We start from the raw sequence: 12399 nt of genomic DNA, 5'->3' as shown, positions 1-12399 counted from the left end.
GTTTAAGTATTCAGATATCACTTGCTAAGTATCCATCTTGTAGCTGAGTAGTTAGAAATGCTGACTATCAACCAGATGGTCATAGGTTCTACCTCAGTGTGTCAGTGGACAACAAATTTATTCCATTTATTTACAAACATCAGGAAGTAATAATATTGAAATGTAGATTTCAGATAACATTTACCTGCATAAAAGTCTTCCATAGATAATAGAAAAATTTGTGCTTGAATAAAGCAATATTTACATAATAGATTATCCACTCTGAATATAACGGAATATTCCAACCTACTTAGAAAACAACTTTCCAGTGTTTTTTATTTCGTTGTTGTTTTTTTAATCCAATTTTTTTGTGAGGCTGAGATATTTATTTTGGTTAGTTTTAGGAGATCCACCCTCCCAGGCTTTATCTTCTCGTTTTAAAAAGGAGATTAGTTTATTGCTAATTGCCTGAGATGCCCCTATCGGGAAATGCCGACAGGGCTACCCAGGCATTTTTTGAAGGCCAGAGTGCTCCTCCTCCGGTGGGGTGGGTGGGGTGCGCTGGCTTTACAATCCCACTTTCCTGACCCTTATGTCTAATCTTCCTGCTGTAGGAGGGAGATAAATGCTTTCTTGTTTTGAGGAGTTAATTTATACCTATTCGCCAGAGGCACACTCACAGGTTAATACCAACGAGGCTTCTCACATAATTTTTACAGGGTTAATGTGCTGCCTCTTGTGTGCTGGCCTTCTGTTGCCACTGGTATACTCTTTTCTGGCCTTGTCACTTCTTCTCATGGTGGAGAGAGGTAGATGCCGTTTATTTTTTTGTAGCTCAATTGGTCAAACGGGTGAGCACTACTAAATTCTATGCAAAGTTTGTACGCCGATAAAGTATTTTGATCAAAATAAACTCAGCAAGTGGCAGTTTCCTGCTAATTCTGTTAGTATGAACAGTTCAACGTGTGTAAAGGATGGAACGATAAAATTGTCGCCCTAGAAAAAACAACATGATTCCATTTCCATTTTATAAAAACTGGTATTCTTTTTTTTGTTGCAGACCATCTACTAGTTGGCCAGTTGCATACAAATCCCAAAAGTGATAGGAGCCTTCTATCATGTCTGGAAGTGACACAATGTTCAACAAGCGAGATTGGAGATGTGCCGCTGTATAACACATGCTCTCTACTGATCCAAGTTATGACAACATGACTATTGGCAGTACCCTCAAAATGCATCGCTAGATTGCCACGAATAACAAGGACATACCCAGGTTGATGAAAACAAAGTTTCCGGCCGCGGTTATGGTCTTTGGTGTGGTTTCAAATGAGAGTCACATCATGCCACCTCACATCTTTAAAGTTGGCTTGAAAGTCAACACCTGGATGTGTTGAACAGTGTGATGATGCCCTGGTGCAATCAGGTAGCCGCTGGCAGACTCTGGATGTGGATGCAGGACTCGGCACCAGCCCACAAGTCCAAAATGACCCAGGCTTGGCTTCAGAAGGAATGCTACAACTTTGTATCTTTCTTTTACTAGCCTCCCTTCTCTCTCGACCTAAACCTGGTAGACGACTTTGTTTGGTCATATGTCGAGAACATCGCCAACATGATCTCTCACAACACTAAAGCTAACCTGATCGCTGCCATCCACCAAGTATTCACCAAGCTCCCACTGGCGTTTGTGGAAAAGGTATGCTCCTAGTTCTGGACTCGTATCGAGGCTGTGATTGAGGTTGAGCTGTGCAACATTAAATAGATGTCAGCTCCACTACATAATCAAGTTACCTGAATTGATTTTTTCAATAAAAGTTTTAAAATAAAACTGTAGTGTTGTTTTCTTTAGGGCGACATTTGTATCGTTCCACCCTGTATTCTTCCACCAGTTATGGCAAGTCGTGGTCTATTTGACAAAAAGAGTGTGGGTTGTTCCATTATCATATGTTATCGTGGTGACAAGTGTACTAGACTGAAGGTATGTTTATTTCTGATATAGTATGAGAAAAGGCTCCTGGATTTGCTTTTAGCTTACTGCACAAAGATATGGCATAAGGTTTGAAGAAGCACTCTGCCTCTGTAACATTTTGGTACTTCTACAGAAAACTAAAAAACCTGTTCTCTCTATTGCTCTAAACACTTTCTCACACCGGAGGCTATTCTCTGTCACTACAAAGCTACTATCAAACCATTTATGGAGTACTGTTATCATAGGCTGGTGAATCTCTGTCCTATTTGAGGGTGCTAGATAAATTGTAGAAACATATCTGATTTGATTGACTCCACCCTTTCTTCTCTACAATCTCTCTCTCCAAAGGTGATGTTGCTAGTTTCATTCTTTTTATAAATATTATTATGGTATTTGTTCTTCAGAATTGTCTGATTTATTCCCTGCTTCCTTTATTCCAGCTTGTTTGAATCGTTGGTCTAGTGGTTTCTATAAATTTGTTGTTTTTATAGCTCTTTTTCTGTTTTTTTTTTACCTCTTTTTCTAAGAACTCTAAGGTTGTGGAACTCTTTTTCTGCTCACTGTTTTCTTTCTACCTTTAGCCTTCGTCTTTTATAGATTAAGGTCAATGTCTTTGCGGTAATCATTTTTCGCCCACCTTCTCTCAAGCGATTTCCATAAAAAAAAAAAATCGGAGTCAATTTTGACCAAAACAGATTTTTGGAACCAGTCAGAAACAAACAAAGTTGTTTGTCTGCATGAAAAAAAAAAAAAAAAAAAAAAAATTTTAAACCCTAATCTATGTACTAATTGACTGTTTGCCGACAACCGAAGCCTTTCCAAAAAAAACAGAAAAAGGATGAGTTTTTTAAATGATTAAAAAACATTTTCATGTGAAAAATAAGATAGAAAAGTTGTTTCATTGTTTACTTTTGAAATCAATATTCTCCTTCATAAAGAAAAATACTTTCAGTTTCTGAATTTTTGAGATGAAAATTGATAATGCGTATTTGGATTAGTTGGACTACTGTTCTCATCTTCAGTGTTATCCACCCACCCCTGCTCCGCCGTACAATGTTTCAGATGATGTAATCTCCTATCATCTTCAAGAGTACCTTGTTGAAGTCTGGGAATCTTTCTGTGAAACTCGGGAATCTGCATGGAATTTCAAACGGAACCCTTTAATCCACAGGAGTAGCATGTTCTTGTTCCAGCAGCCATCTTAACTAATTCGCAATTGTATTTTGAGTGTCATCTACACTGAGGATTGAACCATCAACCTCTAGCGAGTATAACTTACAACTGAATTTTATCGGTAAATATCCAGATACGCTACTACAGAACACCGACCACTCTAATTTGGTTTTTTAGAGGTAATTGAGGTCGCTGACAACGAATCTGATAGTCAAACTTGGGGCAAATTTACCGTTTGCATGGTATTAACCCCCGAACCCACAAATAACGTTCCACCATTTTGCAGCTTCCGTTTACGCTACGTGCGTGCGCTGCAGCATGAACGACGGCTTGCTTCACCGAGCAAACTGCCTTCTCACATGGCGTACCAATCAAAAAATTACGGACTGACATTTTTTTAATGACTTACAGTTAAAGAAAAGTACAACAAATTGGGGGACTTTTTTTTTTTTTTGTCTCACGTAGTTTTTAATGTGCTTTACAAAAACAGAAGCACCAAACATCTTTATGTTTTTCATTCTTTTTTTTGCGGGAGGGGGACTCAATTATAGAACTTATGTGGCTTAATAGGTGCTTTTGCAGTTTAGTTAAACGTTTTTCCATAAGTAACGCACCGATATTTACCAATTAGAACACCATTTAACATTTTCCGAAGATTTTACTGTGTACATTGGGGACGCGAGGGGGGGGGCGCCCCAACATCACATCCCCCCCTTCCCCCGCTTGCGTCCCCAATGTACACAGTAAAATCTTCGGAAAATGTTAAATGGTGTTCTAATTGGTAAATGTCGGTGTGTTACTTTTTGAAAATTTGAAAATTCTATGTTCCAGGTAAAAAAAACAAAAGAAAAAACAGATAAATTACCCCCCCCCCCTACTCCAACTTGGAGTGCTTTCCTTTTCTTGTTTTATTTCTTTTTTAGCTAATTTTAAATTTTCCACCCAAAAAGTGCTATAATGTATTTTTGAAAATTAGAAAATTCTATGTCCTGGAAAAAAAAAAATCCCTTCCCCCCCCAACGTAGTTTGCTTGGTGAAGCCGTCGTTTATGCTACAGCGTGCATGCGCGTAGCATAAACGGAAGCTGCAAAATGGTGGAAAGTAGTTAGTTCATGGGTTCAGGGGTAAATACCATGCAAACGGTAAATTTGCCCCAAGTTTGACTATCAGATTCGTTGTCAGCGACTTCAATTACCTCTAAAAAAACAAATTAGAGTGGTCGGTGTTCTGTAGTAGCGTATCTGGATATTTACCATTTTATCAAATACAATTCCACCCCTTTACTGTCAAAGTATGAAATCCATACAACTTAGGCGTACCTCCACAAAAGACAGTCTCTTGCATTTTTAAAATAATGCATAACATGAATGAATAATTTGGCAATGTTTATTTTCTAGTGACAGCGCTGACAGCATGGAGGGATCACAAGGTGTTGTGTGTGTGTGTGTGTGTGTGTGTGTGTGTGTGTGTGTGTGTGTGTGTAGAATAACAGAGAGATAATGTCTGCTTGTCCTGCCTGTGGTTGTTGCTTTCTTCTTCTCCTATCGTTGTCTACTGCCTCTATTTTATTGGTATGGATGACGTCAGAACATTCCGCCACGCATTGTCTGAAATGGCAGTCAGTCCCATTAACCTAATCCCTGGGGATTCTATGTTAACTTCTTGGACGTCATTTCTGGGTCACCTGGATCCAGGATTGTTGCCTTAACCCATGATCTGACTGATTTTCCTATGACTCATCCTCACAAGCTCGGACAGTCGACCGTCCACCTCTGCCATCTGCAACATCCATCAACCCTTCTGTAACATGCTGTTTTATTAGCGATGATTAAATAGGGTTTTTTTTTTTATCATTTATCTCCCCCTGGGAGCTAGGTAAAGTAGACCCTTTTCAATGAAAAGTTACCTCATATTTTGGGATATTTACATATATATATATATATATATATATATATATATATATATATATATATATATATATATATATACATAACTAGCAAAAGTACCTGTCGTTGACTGGGTTCAAAAACAGCCTACAGAAAATGGACTCTGATTTATGAAAGTATGATAGGTTATGAAAAGGAAGGGTTGTAAATTTGGGTTGAATTTGGGGGTATCAAAACCAAAGCAAAATATGATGAAAGTAAGAATAAGATAGATAAACCTCATAATTTATTATACCATACCTGTTCACACTGAAACATTTATCACAATATTCTGTGGATCTATATTTAAAAACCTTGTTAAACTTTGTGAAATATTTCCATTCTATGGAGGTCAGGTGCGAACGAACACCCCATAATTTTATTATACCATATTTGTTCAAACTGAAACATAATTATCAAAGTATACTTATGCAGATAGATATGAAAAGTCTTTATTAAAGTTTGTGCCTATTTCCATTCTATGGAGGCCAGGCGCGAACGCAGACCCCACAATTTTATTATACCATTCCTATTTAAGTTAAAACATACTTATCAAAGTATTATTATGTACATCTATATCAAAAACACTTGTAAACATTTTTTTTAATTTTTCATTTCCATACTTTGTGGACCAGGCGTGAACGCAGACCCCACAGTTTTAATGAACCACCGTTCTGCCAGATCAAACATACCCATTCCTGTGTCTTGATACATCTTCTATCATTATATGTAATCAGTTTTTTAAAATAGTCAACCATATAGGAGCCTATTCATGACCGGGCACACACACACACACAGAGCTTTATATATATATATATATATATATATATATATATATATATATATATATATATATAGCTAAATATAAAATGAAAATAAAAGCTAGCTAACCAGGTTTCGCTCCTTGCCCAACAGAGCTAAATCGAGGAAAATTGCGATTAAAAAAAAATTGTCATGATGACAATTTTTTTTAATCACAATTTTCCTCGATTTAGCTCTGTTGAGCAAGGAATGAAACCTGGTTAGCTAGCTTTTATTTTCATTTTTTTATTTTTTTAATCATCATATTAATTGATCTATATTTAGCTATAATTAAATTTTGTACCCCAAAAAGTATTTTCATCTATAAATATAAAAGCGAAAATGTGTGTGTGTATGTATGTATGTATGTTTGTGTGTATGTATGTATGTATGCTTTTTGTGTATGTCTGCAGAAGGCTTTTTTCGGTGGCCTTCTCAGTTGGCTTGCTCCTTCTTAAAACTTTTTATATCACGTCTAAATGACAATATCTATGACTTAACAATGGGGGTCGCCTGTCTATTTAATTTGGCCGACTTTGAAAAGCTAAATATTCAACATTTTTCGATCGCCGCGTGTGGAGTCAGCTTTTCGAATAAAAAAAGCAAAACAAACAAAAAAAAAAACTGCCCTACAGTAAATGAAATATTGCCCTGCAGTGAAAGTTGACCTCATTAAGTCATCAAGTACGGGCACCTGCCAATTCTTAATAGTTAAATAAATTCAAACATCTTTCCGTTAGTACTTCTTGCTGGCCCAGTGGTTAGCATCGCACGTTTTTTTTTTCCACCTTTGCCTCAAGGCTTCGGGTTCGATCCTTCCTACTTACCTACCAAAATTTTTTTTTTCAAACTCCCTCCCTCCCGACACCAACACCCGGGCAACGATTCTTTTGTTTTGATTTACCCAAAACCACACCTCGAAACACCCGGGCAACGCCAGTTACCCCCACTAGTATATATATATATATATATATATATATATATATATATATATATATATATATATATGAACATATATTGTTATTTATTTATTTGGATTACTAGTATATAAAATAGTTATCCATAGATATGTGTTTTGCCGTATCTACGGTTCATCAGTATGGCTGACTATACAGAGGGTTCAACTGAAATTTTGAAAGGACTGCCCTAGCCTGTGTCTGAAGAGCAACCACTCCTTGTAATAAAAAAGCGAGTGTTGCTGAACAGCCGAGTGACTTTAACTTTGTTTGAAATGAGGAATCATCTAGAAATTAGAGTGTAAGTAACTAGTTGCACTTTAATACTTGAACCCTCATTTCTATTTAAACGCCATTTCGATATCAAATCAACATGCAGTAAAGAAAAAAATTAACTTAACTATAATATATAACTAGCGAGACCCGTGGAAATTCCACAGCAGCATCTATCATATGTAACGTATTGCTGATAGACAATCTGTGGATGTTCAGCGTGTATGAAGACCCCGCGATATTATTGTAGCCCTTTTGTCAAAACTATAAAACTATTTATCTAAGTAATCTGGTTAATGTAGTTTCAGAATATATCTAGTTATTATGGTTTATATCCAATATTCTTATAAGAGTCTGTGACATATTTCCATTGTATGGACGCCCGGCACAAACGGAAACCCCAAAATATCATTATACCATCTTTAGGCAGAACAGATATTACCCTTGAATCCTAGCCAGAAGACTAAGAAAGCATATTTTAGCTTTATGTACAGCCCAAAAGCGACACCATTTTATTACATTTTTTTTCTTTTTTTTTTTTTTACATTCCGTCTTTGGTGATCGGGAGATCCTATTTATTAAAAAGAAGGATAGAAGGTGATAACATACTACGAACATCAAATTAGCGTATCTATATACTAATTTAATGTTCATAGTATGTTATCACTAGCGCTACGACAACAGAATATTCTTTTCATTATTTTGACTCTCGAGTATATATCAGTTAATATCTTGTATGTTTTTAGATAGAGTGATGTGGTTCTCGATTGATTAACTGTGTCTGACTGTTGGATATATACTCGAGAGCCAAAACAATGATAAGAATATTCTCTTGTCATAACCCTAGTTATCACCTATCCTCCTTTTTAATGGATAGGATCTTCCGATTGAATAATTTATAATCTGAAAACCGTGTATGTACAACGTACTACCGTATTGATATATAGATGCTGCAGCTTACATTGTCAGTTTTTATTATCATCAACTACTGTGATGTTTTCTCTTTCACAAACTAGTGAAAAACTAGTCTCTACTCATACCTGTATTATAGTGTCACTTACCAATGTATGTCTAATTGTTCATACAGCTGTGTCGTCATCCCAAATTCAGGTACTTTTCATCTGCTGATAAATCCAACAGGACACTGATGTTTATTAAAAAAACGTGTACTTGTGCAGAATACAGACCATATTATTGTCAATATGTTTCTTGCAGGTTACATAAATTGCCGGAAACTGCTGAGCGAGATTTTTTTTTTTTTTTTTTGAAAACGCTGGCCAATTTATATGGTGACAAACGAAAACTTTTTGTTTTTTATTTATTTATTTAATTTTTTTTTTTTTTTTGAAAACGCTGGCCAATTTATATGGTGACAAACGAAAACTTTTTGTTTTTTATTTATTTATTTAATTTTTTTTTTTTTGAAAACGCTGGCCAATTTATATGGTGACAAACGAAAACTTTTTGTTTTTTATTTATTTATTTAATTTTTTTTTTTTTTTTGAAAACGCTGGCCAATTTATATGGTGACAAACGAAAACTTTTTGTTTTTTATTTATTTATTTAATTTTTTTTTTTTTTTTTACTAAAAGCAAAGAGAAATTAAGGAAAAAAACATAATTGAAAACAATCACCGTATAGTAATTTCAATGGAAAAACAAAAGGTACAAACGGAGTTTACGAACCGTGCTGAAATAATAATGTTACTATTTAGAAAACCATTCTTAATATACGGAGGAGGGGACTTTTTAATTATTCTATACGCTCAACGAACAATTTAATAAAAAAATGATACCATGAAAAAATTAATAAACAAAAGATACCTGCTGCTGTGATTTTCATTGGTTAAGCGTTTTGGCGAATTATATAACCTGTCCAGAATATGGAATATGCTGACGATAACACTGTCCATATTCTGCATAAGTATTACAAAGGGTTCATTTAAAAAAAGATACAGTCACATAAAACATCAGAGCGACATTTCAATAGTGTATGCATGAGAGAGAGAAAGGTAGATAGATAGATAGATAGATAGATCGATGTAAAGCTCAACTTGCTATACATCCAAGGATGGAATACTGTTGCCATATCTGGACAGGAGCTGCTAAAAACAGCCTATCCTGCCTTGACAGAGTACAAAATAGACTTCTTGGCTTAGTGGGGGATGCCCTTTTCTCTACCCTGCAACCTCTCTCCCACAGAAGAGACGTTGCGAGCCTATCCTTGTTTTATCGTTATTTCCATGGCAGGTGCTCGTCTGAACTTCAATCTCTGGTCCCCCCTCGCCAATCTTTCACGAAAAACACCCGTCTAGCTGAATCCACTGTGAAAAATTTCCCCCACTCTATATCTGTGCCTAAATCAAAACACGGATTCCATGAACGGAGCTTCTTTCTTAGAACTGCACGCCTGTGGAAATCTGTTCCGTCTGCCTGCTTCCCATCGGACTACAACTTGGATGTCTTCAAGTCCAATGTTAACAAATTCCTAATGAACCGCCCCCTTAAGTAAACACTTCATCAAATCTCCACACTAACGTAATGTACTTGCAATAACCCTTATCCCTGAGTGGCTTCCGGGCCTTGATAAGTGGTGATCACTGTGTAAAAAAAATCATAGCCACACTGTTGAAGTCACGTCAGCTAAAGAGGCATCTAAAAATGACATGGTTCGATCAACTTTTGCTTGGAGGTCATCTCTCACCTTTAAGGTGTCACTTAAACCCTTCTATCCTAACACGCCCCTCACTATATAACAGTTGTGCAATACGAAAGTCTTATATTTAACCATTGTTGTGTTCAACTGTAAATACGTTTGTCTTAATTGGATTGTGTTTTATTTTCTTGCCTTAGGAATGAACGTTAAACAGATGTGATGCTTGCTATCAGTGTAATGTGATTGGGTTTAACACTATCCTCACTGATCTACTGCAGCTGCCACAACACACGCCCCTGCCCCTTCCCAAATGTAAACACTAATTTCTGTGAAATGCTATAGGGTATTCTACTCCGTAAATGTCAGTGTGTTATGTAGGGAAAAACGGTTAATTAAACTGCAGAAGCACCTGTTAAACTACACAAGTTGTGTAATTGAATACCCCCCGCCACAAAAAAATAACGAAAAGCATAAAAATGTTTTTGTAAACCGGTCGTGAAAACTTAATTTTTTAGATCAATTAAAAAATATTAAAAACTACGTAACAACACAAAAAAATAAACCACTTTTTTTTTTTTTAAACTTTCTTTTTATTTCAAATATCTGCTAAAGATTCTTCCGTGAAGTGATAAGTCACTTTATTACGCACATGTGCATGCGAACACATTATGTAAGAAAACACTAACGTAGCATTAATGAAAGCGGTGAAATAGTCCCAAGGTCTAGGGGTTCATACCATGCAAACAGTAAATTTGCGACGGGTTTGATTATCAGATTTGTTGTCAGCGACCTTGAATACCCCTAAAAAAAACAAATTAGAGGAGTCTATGTTCTGTTGTAGCATAAGGTAATATTTATCTTTAATTCTTAATTGGTTTATATGTGTGTCACTATGCTACAGTTTAGGTTTCGATTCTAACTGATGGCACCTAAATACTTTCTTTTTTTTTTTTTTTTACTTTTGAAATCACGACTTTATAATAATATATACGAAATCTGGACAAATTAAAATATCTTTAAGCATATTTTACGACCGGGCAAAGCACCCCCTCCCCACTAGTAATACAAAATAAATAGCACTTGAAAAAAAAAAAAATAAATAAAACTTGGAAAATTAAAAAAAAATTGTAATATAATCGCGTTAGCATTGGGGGGGGGTGTAAGCATGATGTCACTGGCTCAAATACATAGATTCATATAGAGAAAAGAGCAGAAGCAGAGCAAGGAGACAGAAGAAAGGAGAAAGAGAAGGAAAAGAAACTGCCGTGACAGGTTGGTCAATGACGGTTGGCAAATGCATGAATCTGCTCTCTCTCTCTCTCTCTCTCTCTCTCTCTCTCTCTCTCTCTCTCTCTCTCTAAGAAAAACTGGAACTTTTTTGTTCACTTTTCATTTTATAAAATTGGTTGTCGTGCAAGTGAATTTTCGGCATGAGTTTTCTGGTACCCTGTACTGACGGCAAGTAGCTGTTTTGGTTACGTGAAAAGATAAAATAAATACTTTTTTCTTTTACCAAGAAAAGTTGTGTTGACGTTATCATTTTCCTACGCAGTTATCTCTGCATACAACTTGTGTCCGTTAGAAAGAAACAGACGACTACAGTCTACATATTTACAAATAATCAAATCAAACGTTCTTTTACAATTGAAACGTTTTTAATCTGAAAATACCTTTGTTACCTCTTACAGAATTTGAACCGAACTGGGTTTTTTTTTAGCCTAACCCTAAATTAAGTTTTAAATTTAGTTCAGCAAAAGTCGGTTTGGTTTGGTTCAAATTTTGTAGAAGCATTAAATTTTTGGCATAGTTTATTTTGACAATATTTTTAATTCTTATCTAGAATTCCCCCTATATTAAAAAACAAAAATAAAGAAAAATCTGCATGTTAAAAAAATAATTTTTTTAAATCTGTATGATGTACGTACCTGTGTCAAAACGAAAATAACATATTCCAAAAATCACATAAATTGATTGAGTAGTTTTATTTTTATAAAGAAAATTTTTAAATGATTAATTAAAATTCGTAGGCATTACAACAAAAATTTTGCAAATTTAAAATGCGTAGGCATTACAACAAAAATCTTGCAAATTTAGATTGTTATTGAGTTATCTCCCTTTGCTTCTTGAGATTGTTTTCAAAATGGTGGACGAGACAATCACTTTTCGGATACTCATAAAATTTTATCTTCTCATTTAAAAATTAAATTACCTAATCAATTTTATGTGATTTTTGGAATATGATATATTCGTTTTGTGACTAGTACATACATTATGCAGATTTAAAGATTAAATTTTTTGTAATATAGGGAGAATTCTGAACAAGAACCATATCTTTTAAATAGTTTTTTGCTATTTTTTCAAGGGTTATCTTGCATAGCAAAATGTTTTAAAAACAAACGTCTAAGGCTAGAACTACTTCCTCTACAAATTTTCTGATTTCCATGAGTGTAACCAAATGAAAATAAAAATTCTGCTAAAATTGAAGCGGCCTAAAATAATGAGGAACTGTTTTTTTGATGAACACTGTTTGTCAATTTTCTAATAATAAGAACGGAAGCCATTGCCACATAGACACTTTCTATCTTACTATATACAGTCTAATACTATATATATATATATATATATATATATAAGGCTCCTTCAGTCTTTGACAGACTATGGATGCACATGA

General features: G+C 35.1%; 2 protein-coding genes across 8 annotated transcripts in view; one reads left to right on the top strand and one right to left on the bottom strand.

Annotated features, from left to right (window-relative positions):
- Positions 1-12399, top strand: part of LOC145252731 (NADPH:adrenodoxin oxidoreductase, mitochondrial-like) — a 314252-nt gene that overhangs the window by 4755 nt on the left and 297098 nt on the right. The window contains exon 1 of one of the 7 annotated variants that reach the window (XM_080112590.1): positions 10929-11000. The exons of 5 other annotated variants lie outside the window; for them this stretch is intronic. The gene's annotated coding sequence lies outside the window, so the exon portion shown is untranslated. Of the gene's footprint in view, positions 1-10928; positions 11001-12399 lie in introns of those variants that run through there. One more of the 7 variants, XM_080112594.1, reaches the window with a different exon arrangement.
- LOC145252733 (rho GDP-dissociation inhibitor 2-like) overlaps positions 1-12399 on the bottom strand; it is a 170618-nt gene that overhangs the window by 86803 nt on the left and 71416 nt on the right. The window lies entirely within an intron of this gene.

This window comes from Euprymna scolopes, chromosome 29 (genome assembly GCF_053919585.1).
Source record: "Euprymna scolopes isolate OS-2025 chromosome 29, ASM5391958v1, whole genome shotgun sequence".
Classification (NCBI taxonomy): Eukaryota; Metazoa; Mollusca; class Cephalopoda; order Sepiida; family Sepiolidae; genus Euprymna; species Euprymna scolopes.
This window is presented reverse-complemented; position numbering and strand designations above follow the sequence as displayed.